We start from the raw sequence: 21,387 nt of genomic DNA on the forward strand, positions 1-21,387 counted from the left end.
TATTTTCTGTAGCGTCTCCACCGCTACCAGACGAATCGCTACCAAAGTATTAAAATTTCCGCCTGGACAGGGACTTGAAACCTGGGCCCTTAGGTTAAAAGCCTAATGCTCTACCGACTGAGCTATCCGGGCTCACATGAGGCTGCAAAACCTCCAACGACGCACAACTATACATTGACTCATGTCCTTTACTGTTGTGCAATCGCTGTATGGGGCCGTTAACAAATAAAACGTCGCCTAAATGCTGTCTACAAACTTATCGCGCTAAGCTCGTAACACACTATCGAAGACTGCTGGCACATGATGCAACAACAAATTGCCCCAGTTGTTACGTCTCATACGTTGGAGCAGAGAATTTACGTGTTTTGTCGACACTCACTGGGCAATTGGAAATTTCACAAGCATTTCGAATGCAATGTTTCCCACGCTTTCGCTCATTTCACGGTTCCGTTGAAGACGTTCTTCACCACCTGACACAGAAACAGGAATGCAGTCGGTAGGATATTTTTAATTCTTTTGCTTCTAGGGGAGTTAGTTGTCTAGTGAGTTCCTCTTATGGCATGCACTAGACAACCAGAACAGCTACAGGAGAGAGTCATTTTTGTTGTCAGCGGTAGTTGCATTATCACAAACGCAGAGTAATTCCATTGGCGTCGCATCAAAACGAATCCCTGCCGAAACCCGGGATCGAACCAGGGACCTTTAGATCTTCAGTCTAACGCTCTCCCAACTGAGCTATTTCGGCTGACGTTGAAGGTTGTCATTTGCATGTGTTCATTAACCTCTGCCTCGTTGCCAATTTCACAGTCACCTTCGTCTGATAAGACACAGGGGCGCTGAAAGGCGAGCAGCCGATGCAGTGAAGTTACACACACATTTCTTCTTCTTCCGTCATCGTAACAAGCAAACATGTCGACTCGATTCGTGTAATATTGACTTCGCTGACGCTAGAAAACCCGTGCTATATCGATGCCAGGGGCAACTCGTGTGCGGAGAACGAGACACAAGAAGGAGTGAGTCTCTCCACCGTATGAGAGGCAGTATCTAGCAGATACACACGGTAAAACATTCGACTTGCGTTAGCTCACACGTCATCGTCTGCAAGCTAAAATGGACACATCTGCACTGCCCAGTGAGGCGACACTTGTACTAACACCTGGTGGACGCCTGCGAGACGCGGAGATGAGCTGCAGCTTGTGGGCGCGACTGTAGCGCTGCGCCCTGGATCAAATAGCACTGCACATTGCTGGTGACCCACGTGTTTAGTAGTGACGCAACTGCTAGGATGCAGCTGAACGTCCGCCATTTGAGAGCGAGAAAATTTTCGCAGTCGGCAGGACTCGAACCTACGCTCCCAGAGGGAATCTGATTTCAAGTCAGACGCCTTAACCACTCGGCCACGACTGCCGGTGGCGGAAGCGACTCCCGACAACTGAAACCGCCATCTTTAGAAGCAATCTGGTGGCAGAAAACGGCGTGGCCTCACTCTTTCCTGTACGGTTTCCATTAGCCGTTACGAAAGTGTATTAATTTTCGCCCAGACAGGGACTTGAACCCAGGTGTATTAATTTTCGCCCAGACAGGGACTTGAACCCAGGACCCTTTGGTTGAAAACCTAACGCTCTACCGACTCAGCTATGCGGACCCACGCAAGAGCATTATCGTACAGCTGCGTGGTGTGCGAGTGATTCGCATGTCGTAATTACTGGCTTACGGCTCCAATGGCGACTTCACCGACTTCCCACTGACGCACCGCTGACGCTAGTTTTCTGTCGTCTTAAAACGATGGACATACCTCCAAGCAGCTGCGAGATCTTAAGAAAAGAAACGCTGCACCACTGCTTTTGCCGCACTCGAGTGATTGAAATTGCGATTCTTAAAAAGAAAATGAGATGTTCGCTCTGTCCATCACTTTCGAGCACATCTGTGTACTCACGATCTCAGCGACGGCTTTCTGCAGTCCCAGCGTCAGTGTCAGTGTGAGGTGAACCGATAGCCAGAGTAAGCAGCGGTCGTCGCGAAAACTCAGTATTCTTAAAACGGAAATTTTCGTCTTGTTGAGAATGGCGTCACTGGTTTGCACCCGCATTCGCCCACACATGTCACATGTGTGCGAAAATGTTTGCTCCTCTTTACGCAAAATCGCACGCAGCCGGTAGGATTCGAACCTACGCTCCCAGAGGGAATCTGATTTCGAGTCAGACGCCTTAACCACTCGGCCACGACTGCCGTTAGCGCGGTGTTCTCCGGACACATGCAACTGCTACCGTTTAAAGCACTGTGGTGTCAGAAAACGGCGTAGCTGCATTATTTTCTGTAGCGTCTCCACCGCTACCAGACGAATCGCTACCAAAGTATTAAAATTTCCGCCTGGACAGGGACTTGAAACCTGGGCCCTTAGGTTAAAAGCCTAATGCTCTACCGACTGAGCTATCCGGGCTCACACGAGGCTGCAAAACCTCCAACGACGCACAACTATACATTGACTCATGTCCTTTACTGTTGTGCAATCGCTGTATGGGGCCGTTAACAAATAAAACGTCGCCTAAATGCTGTCTACAAACTTATCGCGCTAAGCTCGTAACACACTATCGAAGACTGCTGGCACATGATGCAACAACAAATTGCCCCAGTTGTTACGTCTCATACGTTGGAGCAGAGAATTTACGTGTTTTGTCGACACTCACTGGGCAATTGGAAATTTCACAAGCATTTCGAATGCAATGTTTCCCACGCTTTCGCTCATTTCACGGTTCCGTTGAAGACGTTCTTCACCACCTGACACAGAAACAGGAATGCAGTCGGTAGGATATTTTTAATTCTTTTGCTTCTAGGGGAGTTAGTTGTCTAGTGAGTTCCTCTTATGGCATGCACTAGACAACCAGAACAGCTACAGGAGAGAGTCATTTTTGTTGTCAGCGGTAGTTGCATTATCACAAACGCAGAGTAATTCCATTGGCGTCGCATCAAAACGAATCCCTGCCGAAACCCGGGATCGAACCAGGGACCTTTAGATCTTCACTCTAACGCTCTCCCAACTGAGCTATTTCGGCTGACGTTGAAGGTTGTCATTTGCATGTGTTCATTAACCTCTGCCTCGTTGCCAATTTCACAGTCACCTTCGTCTGGTAAGACACAGGGGCGCTGAAAGGCGAGCAGCCGATGCAGTGAAGTTACACACACATTTCTTCTTCTTCCGTCATCGTAACAAGCAAACATGTCGACTCGATTCGTGTAATATTGACTTCGCTGACGCTAGAAAACCCGTGCTATATCGATGCCAGGGGCAACTCGTGTGCGGAGAACGAGACACAAGAAGGAGTGAGTCTCTCCACCGTATGAGAGGCAGTATCTAGCAGATACACACGGTAAAACATTCGACTTGCGTTAGCTCACACGTCATCGTCTGCAAGCTAAAATGGACACATCTGCACTGCCCAGTGAGGCGACACTTGTACTAACACCTGGTGGACGCCTGCGAGACGCGGAGATGAGCTGCAGCTTGTGGGCGCGACTGTAGCGCTGCGCCCTGGATCAAATAGCACTGCACATTGCTGGTGACCCACGTGTTTAGTAGTGACGCAACTGCTAGGATGCAGCTGAACGTCCGCCATTTGAGAGCGAGAAAATTTTCGCAGTCGGCAGGACTCGAACCTACGCTCCCAGAGGGAATCTGATTTCAAGTCAGACGCCTTAACCACTCGGCCACGACTGCCGGTGGCGGAAGCGACTCCCGACAACTGAAACCGCCATCTTTAGAAGCAATCTGGTGGCAGAAAACGGCGTGGCCTCACTCTTTCCTGTACGGTTTCCATTAGCCGTTACGAAAGTGTATTAATTTTCGCCCAGACAGGGACTTGAACCCAGGTGTATTAATTTTCGCCCAGACAGGGACTTGAACCCAGGACCCTTTGGTTGAAAACCTAACGCTCTACCGACTCAGCTATGCGGACCCACGCAAGAGCATTATCGTACAGCTGCGTGGTGTGCGAGTGATTCGCATGTCGTAATTACTGGCTTACGGCTCCAATGGCGACTTCACCGACTTCCCACTGACGCACCGCTGACGCTAGTTTTCTGTCGTCTTAAAACGATGGACATACCTCCAAGCAGCTGCGAGATCTTAAGAAAAGAAACGCTGCACCACTGCTTTTGCCGCACTCGAGTGATTGAAATTGCGATTCTTAAAAAGAAAATGAGATGTTCGCTCTGTCCATCACTTTCGAGCACATCTGTGTACTCACGATCTCAGCGACGGCTTTCTGCAGTCCCAGCGTCAGTGTCAGTGTGAGGTGAACCGATAGCGAGAGTAAGCAGCGGTCGTCGCGAAAACTCAGTATTCTTAAAACGGAAATTTTCGTCTTGTTGAGAATGGCGTCACTGGTTTGCACCCGCATTCGCCCACACATGTCACATGTGTGCGAAAATGTTTGCTCCTCTTTACGCAAAATCGCACGCAGCCGGTAGGATTCGAACCTACGCTCCCAGAGGGAATCTGATTTCGAGTCAGACGCCTTAACCACTCGGCCACGACTGCCGTTAGCGCGGTGTTCTCCGGACACATGCAACTGCTACCGTTTAAAGCACTGTGGTGTCAGAAAACGGCGTAGCTGCATTATTTTCTGTAGCGTCTCCACCGCTACCAGACGAATCGCTACCAAAGTATTAAAATTTCCGCCTGGACAGGGACTTGAAACCTGGGCCCTTAGGTTAAAAGCCTAATGCTCTACCGACTGAGCTATCCGGGCTCACATGAGGCTGCAAAACCTCCAACGACGCACAACTATACATTGACTCATGTCCTTTACTGTTGTGCAATCGCTGTATGGGGCCGTTAACAAATAAAACGTCGCCTAAATGCTGTCTACAAACTTATCGCGCTAAGCTCGTAACACACTATCGAAGACTGCTGGCACATGATGCAACAACAAATTGCCCCAGTTGTTACGTCTCATACGTTGGAGCAGAGAATTTACGTGTTTTGTCGACACTCACTGGGCAATTGGAAATTTCACAAGCATTTCGAATGCAATGTTTCCCACGCTTTCGCTCATTTCACGGTTCCGTTGAAGACGTTCTTCACCACCTGACACAGAAACAGGAATGCAGTCGGTAGGATATTTTTAATTCTTTTGCTTCTAGGGGAGTTAGTTGTCTAGTGAGTTCCTCTTATGGCATGCACTAGACAACCAGAACAGCTACAGGAGAGAGTCATTTTTGTTGTCAGCGGTAGTTGCATTATCACAAACGCAGAGTAATTCCATTGGCGTCGCATCAAAACGAATCCCTGCCGAAACCCGGGATCGAACCAGGGACCTTTAGATCTTCAGTCTAACGCTCTCCCAACTGAGCTATTTCGGCTGACGTTGAAGGTTGTCATTTGCATGTGTTCATTAACCTCTGCCTCGTTGCCAATTTCACAGTCACCTTCGTCTGATAAGACACAGGGGCGCTGAAAGGCGAGCAGCCGATGCAGTGAAGTTACACACACATTTCTTCTTCTTCCGTCATCGTAACAAGCAAACATGTCGACTCGATTCGTGTAATATTGACTTCGCTGACGCTAGAAAACCCGTGCTATATCGATGCCAGGGGCAACTCGTGTGCGGAGAACGAGACACAAGAAGGAGTGAGTCTCTCCACCGTATGAGAGGCAGTATCTAGCAGATACACACGGTAAAACATTCGACTTGCGTTAGCTCACACGTCATCGTCTGCAAGCTAAAATGGACACATCTGCACTGCCCAGTGAGGCGACACTTGTACTAACACCTGGTGGACGCCTGCGAGACGCGGAGATGAGCTGCAGCTTGTGGGCGCGACTGTAGCGCTGCGCCCTGGATCAAATAGCACTGCACATTGCTGGTGACCCACGTGTTTAGTAGTGACGCAACTGCTAGGATGCAGCTGAACGTCCGCCATTTGAGAGCGAGAAAATTTTCGCAGTCGGCAGGACTCGAACCTACGCTCCCAGAGGGAATCTGATTTCAAGTCAGACGCCTTAACCACTCGGCCACGACTGCCGGTGGCGGAAGCGACTCCCGACAACTGAAACCGCCATCTTTAGAAGCAATCTGGTGGCAGAAAACGGCGTGGCCTCACTCTTTCCTGTACGGTTTCCATTAGCCGTTACGAAAGTGTATTAATTTTCGCCCAGACAGGGACTTGAACCCAGGTGTATTAATTTTCGCCCAGACAGGGACTTGAACCCAGGACCCTTTGGTTGAAAACCTAACGCTCTACCGACTCAGCTATGCGGACCCACGCAAGAGCATTATCGTACAGCTGCGTGGTGTGCGAGTGATTCGCATGTCGTAATTACTGGCTTACGGCTCCAATGGCGACTTCACCGACTTCCCACTGACGCACCGCTGACGCTAGTTTTCTGTCGTCTTAAAACGATGGACATACCTCCAAGCAGCTGCGAGATCTTAAGAAAAGAAACGCTGCACCACTGCTTTTGCCGCACTCGAGTGATTGAAATTGCGATTCTTAAAAAGAAAATGAGATGTTCGCTCTGTCCATCACTTTCGAGCACATCTGTGTACTCACGATCTCAGCGACGGCTTTCTGCAGTCCCAGCGTCAGTGTCAGTGTGAGGTGAACCGATAGCCAGAGTAAGCAGCGGTCGTCGCGAAAACTCAGTATTCTTAAAACGGAAATTTTCGTCTTGTTGAGAATGGCGTCACTGGTTTGCACCCGCATTCGCCCACACATGTCACATGTGTGCGAAAATGTTTGCTCCTCTTTACGCAAAATCGCACGCAGCCGGTAGGATTCGAACCTACGCTCCCAGAGGGAATCTGATTTCGAGTCAGACGCCTTAACCACTCGGCCACGACTGCCGTTAGCGCGGTGTTCTCCGGACACATGCAACTGCTACCGTTTAAAGCACTGTGGTGTCAGAAAACGGCGTAGCTGCATTATTTTCTGTAGCGTCTCCACCGCTACCAGACGAATCGCTACCAAAGTATTAAAATTACCGCCTGGACAGGGACTTGAAACCTGGGCCCTTAGGTTAAAAGCCTAATGCTCTACCGACTGAGCTATCCGGGCTCACACGAGGCTGCAAAACCTCCCACGACGCACAACTATACATTGACTCATGTCCTTTACTGTTGTGCAATCGCTGTATGGGGCCGTTAACAAATAAAACGTCGCCTAAATGCTGTCTACAAACTTATCGCGCTAAGCTCGTAACACACTATCGAAGACTGCTGGCACATGATGCAACAACAAATTGCCCCAGTTGTTACGTCTCATACGTTGGAGCAGAGAATTTACGTGTTTTGTCGACACTCACTGGGCAATTGGAAATTTCACAAGCATTTCGAATGCAATGTTTCCCACGCTTTCGCTCATTTCACGGTTCCGTTGAAGACGTTCTTCACCACCTGACACAGAAACAGGAATGCAGTCGGTAGGATATTTTTAATTCTTTTGCTTCTAGGGGAGTTAGTTGTCTAGTGAGTTCCTCTTATGGCATGCACTAGACAACCAGAACAGCTACAGGAGAGAGTCATTTTTGTTGTCAGCGGTAGTTGCATTATCACAAACGCAGAGTAATTCCATTGGCGTCGCATCAAAACGAATCCCTGCCGAAACCCGGGATCGAACCAGGGACCTTTAGATCTTCACTCTAACGCTCTCCCAACTGAGCTATTTCGGCTGACGTTGAAGGTTGTCATTTGCATGTGTTCATTAACCTCTGCCTCGTTGCCAATTTCACAGTCACCTTCGTCTGATAAGACACAGGGGCGCTGAAAGGCGAGCAGCCGATGCAGTGAAGTTACACACACATTTCTTCTTCTTCCGTCATCGTAACAAGCAAACATGTCGACTCGATTCGTGTAATATTGACTTCGCTGACGCTAGAAAACCCGTGCTATATCGATGCCAGGGGCAACTCGTGTGCGGAGAACGAGACACAAGAAGGAGTGAGTCTCTCCACCGTATGAGAGGCAGTATCTAGCAGATACACACGGTAAAACATTCGACTTGCGTTAGCTCACACGTCATCGTCTGCAAGCTAAAATGGACACATCTGCACTGCCCAGTGAGGCGACACTTGTACTAACACCTGGTGGACGCCTGCGAGACGCGGAGATGAGCTGCAGCTTGTGGGCGCGACTGTAGCGCTGCGCCCTGGATCAAATAGCACTGCACATTGCTGGTGACCCACGTGTTTAGTAGTGACGCAACTGCTAGGATGCAGCTGAACGTCCGCCATTTGAGAGCGAGAAAATTTTCGCAGTCGGCAGGACTCGAACCTACGCTCCCAGAGGGAATCTGATTTCAAGTCAGACGCCTTAACCACTCGGCCACGACTGCCGGTGGCGGAAGCGACTCCCGACAACTGAAACCGCCATCTTTAGAAGCAATCTGGTGGCAGAAAACGGCGTGGCCTCACTCTTTCCTGTACGGTTTCCATTAGCCGTTACGAAAGTGTATTAATTTTCGCCCAGACAGGGACTTGAACCCAGGTGTATTAATTTTCGCCCAGACAGGGACTTGAACCCAGGACCCTTTGGTTGAAAACCTAACGCTCTACCGACTCAGCTATGCGGACCCACGCAAGAGCATTATCGTACAGCTGCGTGGTGTGCGAGTGATTCGCATGTCGTAATTACTGGCTTACGGCTCCAATGGCGACTTCACCGACTTCCCACTGACGCACCGCTGACGCTAGTTTTCTGTCGTCTTAAAACGATGGACATACCTCCAAGCAGCTGCGAGATCTTAAGAAAAGAAACGCTGCACCACTGCTTTTGCCGCACTCGAGTGATTGAAATTGCGATTCTTAAAAAGAAAATGAGATGTTCGCTCTGTCCATCACTTTCGAGCACATCTGTGTACTCACGATCTCAGCGACGGCTTTCTGCAGTCCCAGCGTCAGTGTCAGTGTGAGGTGAACCGATAGCCAGAGTAAGCAGCGGTCGTCGCGAAAACTCAGTATTCTTAAAACGGAAATTTTCGTCTTGTTGAGAATGGCGTCACTGGTTTGCACCCGCATTCGCCCACACATGTCACATGTGTGCGAAAATGTTTGCTCCTCTTTACGCAAAATCGCACGCAGCCGGTAGGATTCGAACCTACGCTCCCAGAGGGAATCTGATTTCGAGTCAGACGCCTTAACCACTCGGCCACGACTGCCGTTAGCGCGGTGTTCTCCGGACACATGCAACTGCTACCGTTTAAAGCACTGTGGTGTCAGAAAACGGCGTAGCTGCATTATTTTCTGTAGCGTCTCCACCGCTACCAGACGAATCGCTACCAAAGTATTAAAATTTCCGCCTGGACAGGGACTTGAAACCTGGGCCCTTAGGTTAAAAGCCTAATGCTCTACCGACTGAGCTATCCGGGCTCACACGAGGCTGCAAAACCTCCCACGACGCACAACTATACATTGACTCATGTCCTTTACTGTTGTGCAATCGCTGTATGGGGCCGTTAACAAATAAAACGTCGCCTAAATGCTGTCTACAAACTTATCGCGCTAAGCTCGTAACACACTATCGAAGACTGCTGGCACATGATGCAACAACAAATTGCCCCAGTTGTTACGTCTCATACGTTGGAGCAGAGAATTTACGTGTTTTGTCGACACTCACTGGGCAATTGGAAATTTCACAAGCATTTCGAATGCAATGTTTCCCACGCTTTCGCTCATTTCACGGTTCCGTTGAAGACGTTCTTCACCACCTGACACAGAAACAGGAATGCAGTCGGTAGGATATTTTTAATTCTTTTGCTTCTAGGGGAGTTAGTTGTCTAGTGAGTTCCTCTTATGGCATGCACTAGACAACCAGAACAGCTACAGGAGAGAGTCATTTTTGTTGTCAGCGGTAGTTGCATTATCACAAACGCAGAGTAATTCCATTGGCGTCGCATCAAAACGAATCCCTGCCGAAACCCGGGATCGAACCAGGGACCTTTAGATCTTCACTCTAACGCTCTCCCAACTGAGCTATTTCGGCTGACGTTGAAGGTTGTCATTTGCATGTGTTCATTAACCTCTGCCTCGTTGCCAATTTCACAGTCACCTTCGTCTGATAAGACACAGGGGCGCTGAAAGGCGAGCAGCCGATGCAGTGAAGTTACACACACATTTCTTCTTCTTCCGTCATCGTAACAAGCAAACATGTCGACTCGATTCGTGTAATATTGACTTCGCTGACGCTAGAAAACCCGTGCTATATCGATGCCAGGGGCAACTCGTGTGCGGAGAACGAGACACAAGAAGGAGTGAGTCTCTCCACCGTATGAGAGGCAGTATCTAGCAGATACACACGGTAAAACATTCGACTTGCGTTAGCTCACACGTCATCGTCTGCAAGCTAAAATGGACACATCTGCACTGCCCAGTGAGGCGACACTTGTACTAACACCTGGTGGACGCCTGCGAGACGCGGAGATGAGCTGCAGCTTGTGGGCGCGACTGTAGCGCTGCGCCCTGGATCAAATAGCACTGCACATTGCTGGTGACCCACGTGTTTAGTAGTGACGCAACTGCTAGGATGCAGCTGAACGTCCGCCATTTGAGAGCGAGAAAATTTTCGCAGTCGGCAGGACTCGAACCTACGCTCCCAGAGGGAATCTGATTTCAAGTCAGACGCCTTAACCACTCGGCCACGACTGCCGGTGGCGGAAGCGACTCCCGACAACTGAAACCGCCATCTTTAGAAGCAATCTGGTGGCAGAAAACGGCGTGGCCTCACTCTTTCCTGTACGGTTTCCATTAGCCGTTACGAAAGTGTATTAATTTTCGCCCAGACAGGGACTTGAACCCAGGTGTATTAATTTTCGCCCAGACAGGGACTTGAACCCAGGACCCTTTGGTTGAAAACCTAACGCTCTACCGACTCAGCTATGCGGACCCACGCAAGAGCATTATCGTACAGCTGCGTGGTGTGCGAGTGATTCGCATGTCGTAATTACTGGCTTACGGCTCCAATGGCGACTTCACCGACTTCCCACTGACGCACCGCTGACGCTAGTTTTCTGTCGTCTTAAAACGATGGACATACCTCCAAGCAGCTGCGAGATCTTAAGAAAAGAAACGCTGCACCACTGCTTTTGCCGCACTCGAGTGATTGAAATTGCGATTCTTAAAAAGAAAATGAGATGTTCGCTCTGTCCATCACTTTCGAGCACATCTGTGTACTCACGATCTCAGCGACGGCTTTCTGCAGTCCCAGCGTCAGTGTCAGTGTGAGGTGAACCGATAGCCAGAGTAAGCAGCGGTCGTCGCGAAAACTCAGTATTCTTAAAACGGAAATTTTCGTCTTGTTGAGAATGGCGTCACTGGTTTGCACCCGCATTCGCCCACACATGTCACATGTGTGCGAAAATGTTTGCTCCTCTTTACGCAAAATCGCACGCAGCCGGTAGGATTCGAACCTACGCTCCCAGAGGGAATCTGATTTCGAGTCAGACGCCTTAACCACTCGGCCACGACTGCCGTTAGCGCGGTGTTCTCCGGACACATGCAACTGCTACCGTTTAAAGCACTGTGGTGTCAGAAAACGGCGTAGCTGCATTATTTTCTGTAGCGTCTCCACCGCTACCAGACGAATCGCTACCAAAGTATTAAAATTTCCGCCTGGACAGGGACTTGAAACCTGGGCCCTTAGGTTAAAAGCCTAATGCTCTACCGACTGAGCTATCCGGGCTCACACGAGGCTGCAAAACCTCCAACGACGCACAACTATACATTGACTCATGTCCTTTACTGTTGTGCAATCGCTGTATGGGGCCGTTAACAAATAAAACGTCGCCTAAATGCTGTCTACAAACTTATCGCGCTAAGCTCGTAACACACTATCGAAGACTGCTGGCACATGATGCAACAACAAATTGCCCCAGTTGTTACGTCTCATACGTTGGAGCAGAGAATTTACGTGTTTTGTCGACACTCACTGGGCAATTGGAAATTTCACAAGCATTTCGAATGCAATGTTTCCCACGCTTTCGCTCATTTCACGGTTCCGTTGAAGACGTTCTTCACCACCTGACACAGAAACAGGAATGCAGTCGGTAGGATATTTTTAATTCTTTTGCTTCTAGGGGAGTTAGTTGTCTAGTGAGTTCCTCTTATGGCATGCACTAGACAGCCAGAACAGCTACAGGAGAGAGTCATTTTTGTTGTCAGCGGTAGTTGCATTATCACAAACGCAGAGTAATTCCATTGGCGTCGCATCAAAACGAATCCCTGCCGAAACCCGGGATCGAACCAGGGACCTTTAGATCTTCAGTCTAACGCTCTCCCAACTGAGCTATTTCGGCTGACGTTGAAGGTTGTCATTTGCATGTGTTCATTAACCTCTGCCTCGTTGCCAATTTCACAGTCACCTTCGTCTGATAAGACACAGGGGCGCTGAAAGGCGAGCAGCCGATGCAGTGAAGTTACACACACATTTCTTCTTCTTCCGTCATCGTAACAAGCAAACATGTCGACTCGATTCGTGTAATATTGACTTCGCTGACGCTAGAAAACCCGTGCTATATCGATGCCAGGGGCAACTCGTGTGCGGAGAACGAGACACAAGAAGGAGTGAGTCTCTCCACCGTATGAGAGGCAGTATCTAGCAGATACACACGGTAAAACATTCGACTTGCGTTAGCTCACACGTCATCGTCTGCAAGCTAAAATGGACACATCTGCACTGCCCAGTGAGGCGACACTTGTACTAACACCTGGTGGACGCCTGCGAGACGCGGAGATGAGCTGCAGCTTGTGGGCGCGACTGTAGCGCTGCGCCCTGGATCAAATAGCACTGCACATTGCTGGTGACCCACGTGTTTAGTAGTGACGCAACTGCTAGGATGCAGCTGAACGTCCGCCATTTGAGAGCGAGAAAATTTTCGCAGTCGGCAGGACTCGAACCTACGCTCCCAGAGGGAATCTGATTTCAAGTCAGACGCCTTAACCACTCGGCCACGACTGCCGGTGGCGGAAGCGACTCCCGACAACTGAAACCGCCATCTTTAGAAGCAATCTGGTGGCAGAAAACGGCGTGGCCTCACTCTTTCCTGTACGGTTTCCATTAGCCGTTACGAAAGTGTATTAATTTTCGCCCAGACAGGGACTTGAACCCAGGTGTATTAATTTTCGCCCAGACAGGGACTTGAACCCAGGACCCTTTGGTTGAAAACCTAACGCTCTACCGACTCAGCTATGCGGACCCACGCAAGAGCATTATCGTACAGCTGCGTGGTGTGCGAGTGATTCGCATGTCGTAATTACTGGCTTACGGCTCCAATGGCGACTTCACCGACTTCCCACTGACGCACCGCTGACGCTAGTTTTCTGTCGTCTTAAAACGATGGACATACCTCCAAGCAGCTGCGAGATCTTAAGAAAAGAAACGCTGCACCACTGCTTTTGCCGCACTCGAGTGATTGAAATTGCGATTCTTAAAAAGAAAATGAGATGTTCGCTCTGTCCATCACTTTCGAGCACATCTGTGTACTCACGATCTCAGCGACGGCTTTCTGCAGTCCCAGCGTCAGTGTCAGTGTGAGGTGAACCGATAGCCAGAGTAAGCAGCGGTCGTCGCGAAAACTCAGTATTCTTAAAACGGAAATTTTCGTCTTGTTGAGAATGGCGTCACTGGTTTGCACCCGCATTCGCCCACACATGTCACATGTGTGCGAAAATGTTTGCTCCTCTTTACGCAAAATCGCACGCAGCCGGTAGGATTCGAACCTACGCTCCCAGAGGGAATCTGATTTCGAGTCAGACGCCTTAACCACTCGGCCACGACTGCCGTTAGCGCGGTGTTCTCCGGACACATGCAACTGCTACCGTTTAAAGCACTGTGGTGTCAGAAAACGGCGTAGCTGCATTATTTTCTGTAGCGTCTCCACCGCTACCAGACGAATCGCTACCAAAGTATTAAAATTTCCGCCTGGACAGGGACTTGAAACCTGGGCCCTTAGGTTAAAAGCCTAATGCTCTACCGACTGAGCTATCCGGGCTCACACGAGGCTGCAAAACCTCCAACGACGCACAACTATACATTGACTCATGTCCTTTACTGTTGTGCAATCGCTGTATGGGGCCGTTAACAAATAAAACGTCGCCTAAATGCTGTCTACAAACTTATCGCGCTAAGCTCGTAACACACTATCGAAGACTGCTGGCACATGATGCAACAACAAATTGCCCCAGTTGTTACGTCTCATACGTTGGAGCAGAGAATTTACGTGTTTTGTCGACACTCACTGGGCAATTGGAAATTTCACAAGCATTTCGAATGCAATGTTTCCCACGCTTTCGCTCATTTCACGGTTCCGTTGAAGACGTTCTTCACCACCTGACACAGAAACAGGAATGCAGTCGGTAGGATATTTTTAATTCTTTTGCTTCTAGGGGAGTTAGTTGTCTAGTGAGTTCCTCTTATGGCATGCACTAGACAACCAGAACAGCTACAGGAGAGAGTCATTTTTGTTGTCAGCGGTAGTTGCATTATCACAAACGCAGAGTAATTCCATTGGCGTCGCATCAAAACGAATCCCTGCCGAAACCCGGGATCGAACCAGGGACCTTTAGATCTTCACTCTAACGCTCTCCCAACTGAGCTATTTCGGCTGACGTTGAAGGTTGTCATTTGCATGTGTTCATTAACCTCTGCCTCGTTGCCAATTTCACAGTCACCTTCGTCTGATAAGACACAGGGGCGCTGAAAGGCGAGCAGCCGATGCAGTGAAGTTACACACACATTTCTTCTTCTTCCGTCATCGTAACAAGCAAACATGTCGACTCGATTCGTGTAATATTGACTTCGCTGACGCTAGAAAACCCGTGCTATATCGATGCCAGGGGCAACTCGTGTGCGGAGAACGAGACACAAGAAGGAGTGAGTCTCTCCACCGTATGAGAGGCAGTATCTAGCAGATACACACGGTAAAACATTCGACTTGCGTTAGCTCACACGTCATCGTCTGCAAGCTAAAATGGACACATCTGCACTGCCCAGTGAGGCGACACTTGTACTAACACCTGGTGGACGCCTGCGAGACGCGGAGATGAGCTGCAGCTTGTGGGCGCGACTGTAGCGCTGCGCCCTGGATCAAATAGCACTGCACATTGCTGGTGACCCACGTGTTTAGTAGTGACGCAACTGCTAGGATGCAGCTGAACGTCCGCCATTTGAGAGCGAGAAAATTTTCGCAGTCGGCAGGACTCGAACCTACGCTCCCAGAGGGAATCTGATTTCAAGTCAGACGCCTTAACCACTCGGCCACGACTGCCGGTGGCGGAAGCGACTCCCGACAACTGAAACCGCCATCTTTAGAAGCAATCTGGTGGCAGAAAACGGCGTGGCCTCACTCTTTCCTGTACGGTTTCCATTAGCCGTTACGAAAGTGTATTAATTTTCGCCCAGACAGGGACTTGAACCCAGGTGTATTAATTTTCGCCCAGACAGGGACTTGAACCCAGGACCCTTTGGTTGAAAACCTAACGCTCTACCGACTCAGCTATGCGGACCCACGCAAGAGCATTATCGTACAGCTGCGTGGTGTGCGAGTGATTCGCATGTCGTAATTACTGGCTTACGGCTCCAATGGCGACTTCACCGACTTCCCACTGACGCACCGCTGACGCTAGTTTTCTGTCGTCTTAAAACGATGGACATACCTCCAAGCAGCTGCGAGATCTTAAGAAAAGAAACGCTGCACCACTGCTTTTGCCGCACTCGAGTGATTGAAATTGCGATTCTTAAAAAGAAAATGAGATGTTCGCTCTGTCCATCACTTTCGAGCACATCTGTGTACTCACGATCTCAGCGACGGCTTTCTGCAGTCCCAGCGTCAGTGTCAGTGTGAGGTGAACCGATAGCCAGAGTAAGCAGCGGTCGTCGCGAAAACTCAGTATTCTTAAAACGGAAATTTTCGTCTTGTTGAGAATGGCGTCACTGGTTTGCACCCGCATTCGCCCACACATGTCACATGTGTGCGAAAATGTTTGCTCCTCTTTACGCAAAATCGCACGCAGCCGGTAGGATTCGAACCTACGCTCCCAGAGGGAATCTGATTTCGAGTCAGACGCCTTAACCACTCGGCCACGACTGCCGTTAGCGCGGTGTTCTCCGGACACATGCAACTGCTACCGTTTAAAGCACTGTGGTGTCAGAAAACGGCGTAGCTGCATTATTTTCTGTAGCGTCTCCACCGCTACCAGACGAATCGCTACCAAAGTATTAAAATTTCCGCCTGGACAGGGACTTGAAACCTGGGCCCTTAGGTTAAAAGCCTAATGCTCTACCGACTGAGCTATCCGGGCTCACACGAGGCTGCAAAACCTCCCACGACGCACAACTATACATTGACTCATGTCCTTTACTGTTGTGCAATCGCTGCATGGGACCGTTAACAAATAAAACGTCGCCTAAATGCTGTCTACAAACTTATCGCGCTAAGCTCGTAACACACTATCGAAGACTGCTGGCACATGATGCAACAACAAATTGCCCCAGTTGTTACGTCTCATACGTTGGAGCAGAGAATTTACGTGTTTTGTCGACACTCACTGGGCAATTGGAAATTTCACAAGCATTTCGAATGCAATGTTTCCCACGCTTTCGCTCATTTCACGGTTCCGTTGAAGACGTTCTTCACCACCTGACACAGAAACAGGAATGCAGTCGGTAGGATATTTTTAATTCTTTTGCTTCTAGGGGAGTTAGTTGTCTAGTGAGTTCCTCTTATGGCATGCACTAGACAACCAGAACAGCTACAGGAGAGAGTCATTTTTGTTGTCAGCGGTAGTTGCATTATCACAAACGCAGAGTAATTCCATTGGCGTCGCATCAAAACGAATCCCTGCCGAAACCCGGGATCGAACCAGGGACCTTTAGATCTTCAGTCTAACGCTCTCCCAACTGAGCTATTTCGGCTGACGTTGAAGGTTGTCATTTGCATGTGTTCATTAACCTCTGCCTCGTTGCCAATTTCACAGTCACCTTCGTCTGATAAGACACAGGGGCGCTGAAAGGCGAGCAGCCGATGCAGTGAAGTTACACACACATTTCTTCTTCTTCCGTCATCGTAACAAGCAAACATGTCGACTCGATTCGTGTAATATTGACTTCGCTGACGCTAGAAAACCCGTGCTATATCGATGCCAGGGGCAACTCGTGTGCGGAGAACGAGACACAAGAAGGAGTGAGTCTCTCCACCGTATGAGAGGCAGTATCTAGCAGATACACACGGTAAAACATTCGACTTGCGTTAGCTCACACGTCATCGTCTGCAAGCTAAAATGGACACATCTGCACTGCCCAGTGAGGCGACACTTGTACTATCACCTGGTGGACGCCTGCGAGACGCGGAGATGAGCTGCAGCTTGTGGGCGCGACTGTAGCGCTGCGCCCTGGATCAAATAGCACTGCACATTGCTGGTGACCCACGTGTTTAGTAGTGACGCAACTGCTAGGATGCAGCTGAACGTCCGCCATTTGAGAGCGAGAAAATTTTCGCAGTCGGCAGGACTCGAACCTACGCTCCCAGAGGGAATCTGATTTCAAGTCAGACGCCTTAACCACTCGGCCACGACTGCCGGTGGCGGAAGCGACTCCCGACAACTGAAACCGCCATCTTTAGAAGCAATCTGGTGGCAGAAAACGGCGTGGCCTCACTCTTTCCTGTACGGTTTCCATTAGCCGTTACGAAAGTGTATTAATTTTCGCCCAGACAGGGACTTGAACCCAGGTGTATTAATTTTCGCCCAGACAGGGACTTGAACCCAGGACCCTTTGGTTGAAAACCTAACGCTCTACCGACTCAGCTATGCGGACCCACGCAAGAGCATTATCGTACAGCTGCGTGGTGTGCGAGTGATTCGCATGTCGTAATTACTGGCTTACGGCTCCAATGGCGACTTCACCGACTTCCCACTGACGCACCGCTGACGCTAGTTTTCTGTCGTCTTAAAACGATGGACATACCTCCAAGCAGCTGCGAGATCTTAAGAAAAGAAACGCTGCACCACTGCTTTTGCCGCACTCGAGTGATTGAAATTGCGATTCTTAAAAAGAAAATGAGATGTTCGCTCTGTCCATCACTTTCGAGCACATCTGTGTACTCACGATCTCAGCGACGGCTTTCTGCAGTCCCAGCGTCAGTGTCAGTGTGAGGTGAACCGATAGCCAGAGTAAGCAGCGGTCGTCGCGAAAACTCAGTATTCTTAAAACGGAAATTTTCGTCTTGTTGAGAATGGCGTCACTGGTTTGCACCCGCATTCGCCCACACATGTCACATGTGTGCGAAAATGTTTGCTCCTCTTTACGCAAAATCGCACGCAGCCGGTAGGATTCGAACCTACGCTCCCAGAGGGAATCTGATTTCGAGTCAGACGCCTTAACCACTCGGCCACGACTGCCGTTAGCGCGGTGTTCTCCGGACACATGCAACTGCTACCGCTTAAAGCACTGTGGTGTCAGAAAACGGCGTAGCTGCATTATTTTCTGTAGCGTCTCCACCGCTACCAGACGAATCGCTACCAAAGTATTAAAATTTCCGCCTGGACAGGGACTTGAAACCTGGGCCCTTAGGTTAAAAGCCTAATGCTCTACCGACTGAGCTATCCGGGCTCACACGAGGCTGCAAAACCTCCCACGACGCACAACTATACATTGACTCATGTCCTTTACTGTTGTGCAATCGCTGCATGGGACCGTTAACAAATAAAACGTCGCCTAAATGCTGTCTACAAACTTATCGCGCTAAGCTCGTAACACACTATCGAAGACTGCTGGCACATGATGCAACAACAAATTGCCCCAGTTGTTACGTCTCATACGTTGGAGCAGAGAATTTACGTGTTTTGTCGACACTCACTGGGCAATTGGAAATTTCACAAGCATTTCGAATGCAATGTTTCCCACGCTTTCGCTCATTTCACGGTTCCGTTGAAGACGTTCTTCACCACCTGACACAGAAACAGGAATGCAGTCGGTAGGATATTTTTAATTCTTTTGCTTCTAGGGGAGTTAGTTGTCTAGTGAGTTCCTCTTATGGCATGCACTAGACAACCAGAACAGCTACAGGAGAGAGTCATTTTTGTTGTCAGCGGTAGTTGCATTATCACAAACGCAGAGTAATTCCATTGGCGTCGCATCAAAACGAATCCCTGCCGAAACCCGGGATCGAACCAGGGACCTTTAGATCTTCAGTCTAACGCTCTCCCAACTGAGCTATTTCGGCTGACGTTGAAGGTTGTCATTTGCATGTGTTCATTAACCTCTGCCTCGTTGCCAATTTCACAGTCACCTTCGTCTGATAAGACACAGGGGCGCTGAAAGGCGAGCAGCCGATGCAGTGAAGTTACACACACATTTCTTCTTCTTCCGTCATCGTAACAAGCAAACATGTCGACTCGATTCGTGTAATATTGACTTCGCTGACGCTAGAAAACCCGTGCTATATCGATGCCAGGGGCAACTCGTGTGCGGAGAACGAGACACAAGAAGGAGTGAGTCTCTCCACCGTATGAGAGGCAGTATCTAGCAGATACACACGGTAAAACATTCGACTTGCGTTAGCTCACACGTCATCGTCTGCAAGCTAAAATGGACACATCTGCACTGCCCAGTGAGGCGACACTTGTACTATCACCTGGTGGACGCCTGCGAGACGCGGAGATGAGCTGCAGCTTGTGGGCGCGACTGTAGCGCTGCGCCCTGGATCAAATAGCACTGCACATTGCTGGTGACCCACGTGTTTAGTAGTGACGCAACTGCTAGGATGCAGCTGAACGTCCGCCATTTGAGAGCGAGAAAATTTTCGCAGTCGGCAGGACTCGAACCTACGCTCCCAGAGGGAATCTGATTTCAAGTCAGACGCCTTAACCACTCGGCCACGACTGCCGGTGGCGGAAGCGACTCCCGACAACTGAAACCGCCATCTTTAGAAGCAATCTGGTGGCAGAAAACGGCGTGGCCTCACTCTTTCCTGTACGGTTTCCATTAGCCGTTACGAAAGTGTATTAATTTTCGCCCAGACAGGGACTTGAACCCAGGTGTATTAATTTTCGCCCAGACAGGGACTTGAACCCAGGACCCTTTGGTTGAAAACCTAACGCTCTACCGACTCAGCTATGCGGACCCACGCAAGAGCATTATCGTACAGCTGCGTGGTGTGCGAGTGATTCGCATGTCGTAATTACTGGCTTACGGCTCCAATGGCGACTTCACCGACTTCCCACTGACGCACCGCTGACGCTAGTTTTCTGTCGTCTTAAAACGATGGACATACCTCCAAGCAGCTGCGAGATCTTAAGAAAAGAAACGCTGCACCACTGCTTTTGCCGCACTCGAGTGATTGAAATTGCGATTCTTAAAAAGAAAATGAGATGTTCGCTCTGTCCATCACTTTCGAGCACATCTGTGTACTCACGATCTCAGCGACGGCTTTCTGCAGTCCCAGCGTCAGTGTCAGTGTGAGGTGAACCGATAGCCAGAGTAAGCAGCGGTCGTCGCGAAAACTCAGTATTCTTAAAACGGAAATTTTCGTCTTGTTGAGAATGGCGTCACTGGTTTGCACCCGCATTCGCCCACACATGTCACATGTGTGCGAAAATGTTTGCTCCTCTTTACGCAAAATCGCACGCAGCCGGTAGGATTCGAACCTACGCTCCCAGAGGGAATCTGATTTCGAGTCAGACGCCTTAACCACTCGGCCACGACTGCCGTTAGCGCGGTGTTCTCCGGACACATGCAACTGCTACCGTTTAAAGCACTGTGGTGTCAGAAAACGGCGTAGCTGCATTATTTTCTGTAGCGTCTCCACCGCTACCAGACGAATCGCTACCAAAGTATTAAAATTTCCGCCTGGACAGGGACTTGAAACCTGGGCCCTTAGGTTAAAAGCCTAATGCTCTACCGACTGAGCTATCCGGGCTCACACGAGGCTGCAAAACCTCCAACGACGCACAACTATACATTGACTCATGTCCTTTACTGTTGTGCAATCGCTGTATGGGGCCGTTAACAAATAAAACGTCGCCTAAATGCTGTCTACAAACTTATCGCGCTAAGCTCGTAACACACTATCGAAGACTGCTGGCACATGATGCAACAACAAATTGCCCCAGTTGTTACGTCTCATACGTTGGAGCAGAGAATTTACGTGTTTTGTCGACACTCACTGGGCAATTGGAAATTTCACAAGCATTTCGAATGCAATGTTTCCCACGCTTTCGCTCATTTCACGGTTCCGTTGAAGACGTTCTTCACCACCTGACACAGAAACAGGAATGCAGTCGGTAGGATATTTTTAATTCTTTTGCTTCTAGGGGAGTTAGTTGTCTAGTGAGTTCCTCTTATGGCATGCACTAGACAACCAGAACAGCTACAGGAGAGAGTCATTTTTGTTGTCAGCGGT

At 49.5% G+C, this 21,387-nt stretch overlaps 37 non-coding genes across 37 annotated transcripts; all 37 read right to left on the reverse strand.

The window, feature by feature from the left end:
• Positions 1–59: 59 nt before the first annotated feature.
• On the reverse strand, positions 60–132 carry Trnak-uuu (transfer RNA lysine (anticodon UUU)). Its single transcript has one exon. It is a non-coding gene; the product is annotated as a tRNA-Lys (tRNA).
• A 540-nt stretch (positions 133–672) lies between these two features.
• Trnaf-gaa (transfer RNA phenylalanine (anticodon GAA)) lies at positions 673–745 on the reverse strand. Its single transcript has one exon. It is a non-coding gene; the product is annotated as a tRNA-Phe (tRNA).
• Positions 746–1,325: 580 nt separating this feature from the next.
• On the reverse strand, positions 1,326–1,407 carry Trnas-uga (transfer RNA serine (anticodon UGA)). Its single transcript has one exon. It is a non-coding gene; the product is annotated as a tRNA-Ser (tRNA).
• Positions 1,408–2,147: 740 nt separating this feature from the next.
• Positions 2,148–2,229, reverse strand: Trnas-cga (transfer RNA serine (anticodon CGA)). Its single transcript has one exon. It is a non-coding gene; the product is annotated as a tRNA-Ser (tRNA).
• A 138-nt stretch (positions 2,230–2,367) lies between these two features.
• Positions 2,368–2,440, reverse strand: Trnak-uuu (transfer RNA lysine (anticodon UUU)). The gene has a single exon. It is a non-coding gene; the product is annotated as a tRNA-Lys (tRNA).
• A 540-nt stretch (positions 2,441–2,980) lies between these two features.
• On the reverse strand, positions 2,981–3,053 carry Trnaf-gaa (transfer RNA phenylalanine (anticodon GAA)). The gene has a single exon. It is a non-coding gene; the product is annotated as a tRNA-Phe (tRNA).
• A 580-nt stretch (positions 3,054–3,633) lies between these two features.
• Trnas-uga (transfer RNA serine (anticodon UGA)) lies at positions 3,634–3,715 on the reverse strand. Its single transcript has one exon. It is a non-coding gene; the product is annotated as a tRNA-Ser (tRNA).
• A 740-nt stretch (positions 3,716–4,455) lies between these two features.
• Positions 4,456–4,537, reverse strand: Trnas-cga (transfer RNA serine (anticodon CGA)). The gene has a single exon. It is a non-coding gene; the product is annotated as a tRNA-Ser (tRNA).
• Positions 4,538–4,675: 138 nt separating this feature from the next.
• On the reverse strand, positions 4,676–4,748 carry Trnak-uuu (transfer RNA lysine (anticodon UUU)). Its single transcript has one exon. It is a non-coding gene; the product is annotated as a tRNA-Lys (tRNA).
• Positions 4,749–5,288: 540 nt separating this feature from the next.
• Positions 5,289–5,361, reverse strand: Trnaf-gaa (transfer RNA phenylalanine (anticodon GAA)). Its single transcript has one exon. It is a non-coding gene; the product is annotated as a tRNA-Phe (tRNA).
• A 580-nt stretch (positions 5,362–5,941) lies between these two features.
• On the reverse strand, positions 5,942–6,023 carry Trnas-uga (transfer RNA serine (anticodon UGA)). The gene has a single exon. It is a non-coding gene; the product is annotated as a tRNA-Ser (tRNA).
• Positions 6,024–6,763: 740 nt separating this feature from the next.
• Positions 6,764–6,845, reverse strand: Trnas-cga (transfer RNA serine (anticodon CGA)). The gene has a single exon. It is a non-coding gene; the product is annotated as a tRNA-Ser (tRNA).
• Positions 6,846–6,983: 138 nt separating this feature from the next.
• On the reverse strand, positions 6,984–7,056 carry Trnak-uuu (transfer RNA lysine (anticodon UUU)). The gene has a single exon. It is a non-coding gene; the product is annotated as a tRNA-Lys (tRNA).
• A 540-nt stretch (positions 7,057–7,596) lies between these two features.
• Positions 7,597–7,669, reverse strand: Trnaf-gaa (transfer RNA phenylalanine (anticodon GAA)). The gene has a single exon. It is a non-coding gene; the product is annotated as a tRNA-Phe (tRNA).
• A 580-nt stretch (positions 7,670–8,249) lies between these two features.
• Positions 8,250–8,331, reverse strand: Trnas-uga (transfer RNA serine (anticodon UGA)). The gene has a single exon. It is a non-coding gene; the product is annotated as a tRNA-Ser (tRNA).
• Positions 8,332–9,071: 740 nt separating this feature from the next.
• Positions 9,072–9,153, reverse strand: Trnas-cga (transfer RNA serine (anticodon CGA)). Its single transcript has one exon. It is a non-coding gene; the product is annotated as a tRNA-Ser (tRNA).
• A 138-nt stretch (positions 9,154–9,291) lies between these two features.
• Positions 9,292–9,364, reverse strand: Trnak-uuu (transfer RNA lysine (anticodon UUU)). The gene has a single exon. It is a non-coding gene; the product is annotated as a tRNA-Lys (tRNA).
• A 540-nt stretch (positions 9,365–9,904) lies between these two features.
• Positions 9,905–9,977, reverse strand: Trnaf-gaa (transfer RNA phenylalanine (anticodon GAA)). Its single transcript has one exon. It is a non-coding gene; the product is annotated as a tRNA-Phe (tRNA).
• Positions 9,978–10,557: 580 nt separating this feature from the next.
• On the reverse strand, positions 10,558–10,639 carry Trnas-uga (transfer RNA serine (anticodon UGA)). Its single transcript has one exon. It is a non-coding gene; the product is annotated as a tRNA-Ser (tRNA).
• Positions 10,640–11,379: 740 nt separating this feature from the next.
• On the reverse strand, positions 11,380–11,461 carry Trnas-cga (transfer RNA serine (anticodon CGA)). The gene has a single exon. It is a non-coding gene; the product is annotated as a tRNA-Ser (tRNA).
• Positions 11,462–11,599: 138 nt separating this feature from the next.
• On the reverse strand, positions 11,600–11,672 carry Trnak-uuu (transfer RNA lysine (anticodon UUU)). The gene has a single exon. It is a non-coding gene; the product is annotated as a tRNA-Lys (tRNA).
• Positions 11,673–12,212: 540 nt separating this feature from the next.
• Positions 12,213–12,285, reverse strand: Trnaf-gaa (transfer RNA phenylalanine (anticodon GAA)). Its single transcript has one exon. It is a non-coding gene; the product is annotated as a tRNA-Phe (tRNA).
• Positions 12,286–12,865: 580 nt separating this feature from the next.
• On the reverse strand, positions 12,866–12,947 carry Trnas-uga (transfer RNA serine (anticodon UGA)). Its single transcript has one exon. It is a non-coding gene; the product is annotated as a tRNA-Ser (tRNA).
• Positions 12,948–13,687: 740 nt separating this feature from the next.
• On the reverse strand, positions 13,688–13,769 carry Trnas-cga (transfer RNA serine (anticodon CGA)). Its single transcript has one exon. It is a non-coding gene; the product is annotated as a tRNA-Ser (tRNA).
• Positions 13,770–13,907: 138 nt separating this feature from the next.
• Positions 13,908–13,980, reverse strand: Trnak-uuu (transfer RNA lysine (anticodon UUU)). The gene has a single exon. It is a non-coding gene; the product is annotated as a tRNA-Lys (tRNA).
• A 540-nt stretch (positions 13,981–14,520) lies between these two features.
• On the reverse strand, positions 14,521–14,593 carry Trnaf-gaa (transfer RNA phenylalanine (anticodon GAA)). The gene has a single exon. It is a non-coding gene; the product is annotated as a tRNA-Phe (tRNA).
• Positions 14,594–15,173: 580 nt separating this feature from the next.
• Trnas-uga (transfer RNA serine (anticodon UGA)) lies at positions 15,174–15,255 on the reverse strand. Its single transcript has one exon. It is a non-coding gene; the product is annotated as a tRNA-Ser (tRNA).
• Positions 15,256–15,995: 740 nt separating this feature from the next.
• On the reverse strand, positions 15,996–16,077 carry Trnas-cga (transfer RNA serine (anticodon CGA)). Its single transcript has one exon. It is a non-coding gene; the product is annotated as a tRNA-Ser (tRNA).
• A 138-nt stretch (positions 16,078–16,215) lies between these two features.
• On the reverse strand, positions 16,216–16,288 carry Trnak-uuu (transfer RNA lysine (anticodon UUU)). The gene has a single exon. It is a non-coding gene; the product is annotated as a tRNA-Lys (tRNA).
• Positions 16,289–16,828: 540 nt separating this feature from the next.
• Trnaf-gaa (transfer RNA phenylalanine (anticodon GAA)) lies at positions 16,829–16,901 on the reverse strand. Its single transcript has one exon. It is a non-coding gene; the product is annotated as a tRNA-Phe (tRNA).
• Positions 16,902–17,481: 580 nt separating this feature from the next.
• On the reverse strand, positions 17,482–17,563 carry Trnas-uga (transfer RNA serine (anticodon UGA)). Its single transcript has one exon. It is a non-coding gene; the product is annotated as a tRNA-Ser (tRNA).
• A 740-nt stretch (positions 17,564–18,303) lies between these two features.
• Positions 18,304–18,385, reverse strand: Trnas-cga (transfer RNA serine (anticodon CGA)). Its single transcript has one exon. It is a non-coding gene; the product is annotated as a tRNA-Ser (tRNA).
• Positions 18,386–18,523: 138 nt separating this feature from the next.
• On the reverse strand, positions 18,524–18,596 carry Trnak-uuu (transfer RNA lysine (anticodon UUU)). Its single transcript has one exon. It is a non-coding gene; the product is annotated as a tRNA-Lys (tRNA).
• A 540-nt stretch (positions 18,597–19,136) lies between these two features.
• Trnaf-gaa (transfer RNA phenylalanine (anticodon GAA)) lies at positions 19,137–19,209 on the reverse strand. Its single transcript has one exon. It is a non-coding gene; the product is annotated as a tRNA-Phe (tRNA).
• Positions 19,210–19,789: 580 nt separating this feature from the next.
• Positions 19,790–19,871, reverse strand: Trnas-uga (transfer RNA serine (anticodon UGA)). The gene has a single exon. It is a non-coding gene; the product is annotated as a tRNA-Ser (tRNA).
• A 740-nt stretch (positions 19,872–20,611) lies between these two features.
• Positions 20,612–20,693, reverse strand: Trnas-cga (transfer RNA serine (anticodon CGA)). The gene has a single exon. It is a non-coding gene; the product is annotated as a tRNA-Ser (tRNA).
• A 138-nt stretch (positions 20,694–20,831) lies between these two features.
• Trnak-uuu (transfer RNA lysine (anticodon UUU)) lies at positions 20,832–20,904 on the reverse strand. Its single transcript has one exon. It is a non-coding gene; the product is annotated as a tRNA-Lys (tRNA).
• Between the last annotated feature and the right edge of the window lie 483 nt (positions 20,905–21,387).

Source organism: Schistocerca serialis, chromosome 4, assembly GCF_023864345.2.
Source record: "Schistocerca serialis cubense isolate TAMUIC-IGC-003099 chromosome 4, iqSchSeri2.2, whole genome shotgun sequence".
In the NCBI taxonomy this organism is placed as follows: Eukaryota; Metazoa; Arthropoda; class Insecta; order Orthoptera; family Acrididae; genus Schistocerca; species Schistocerca serialis.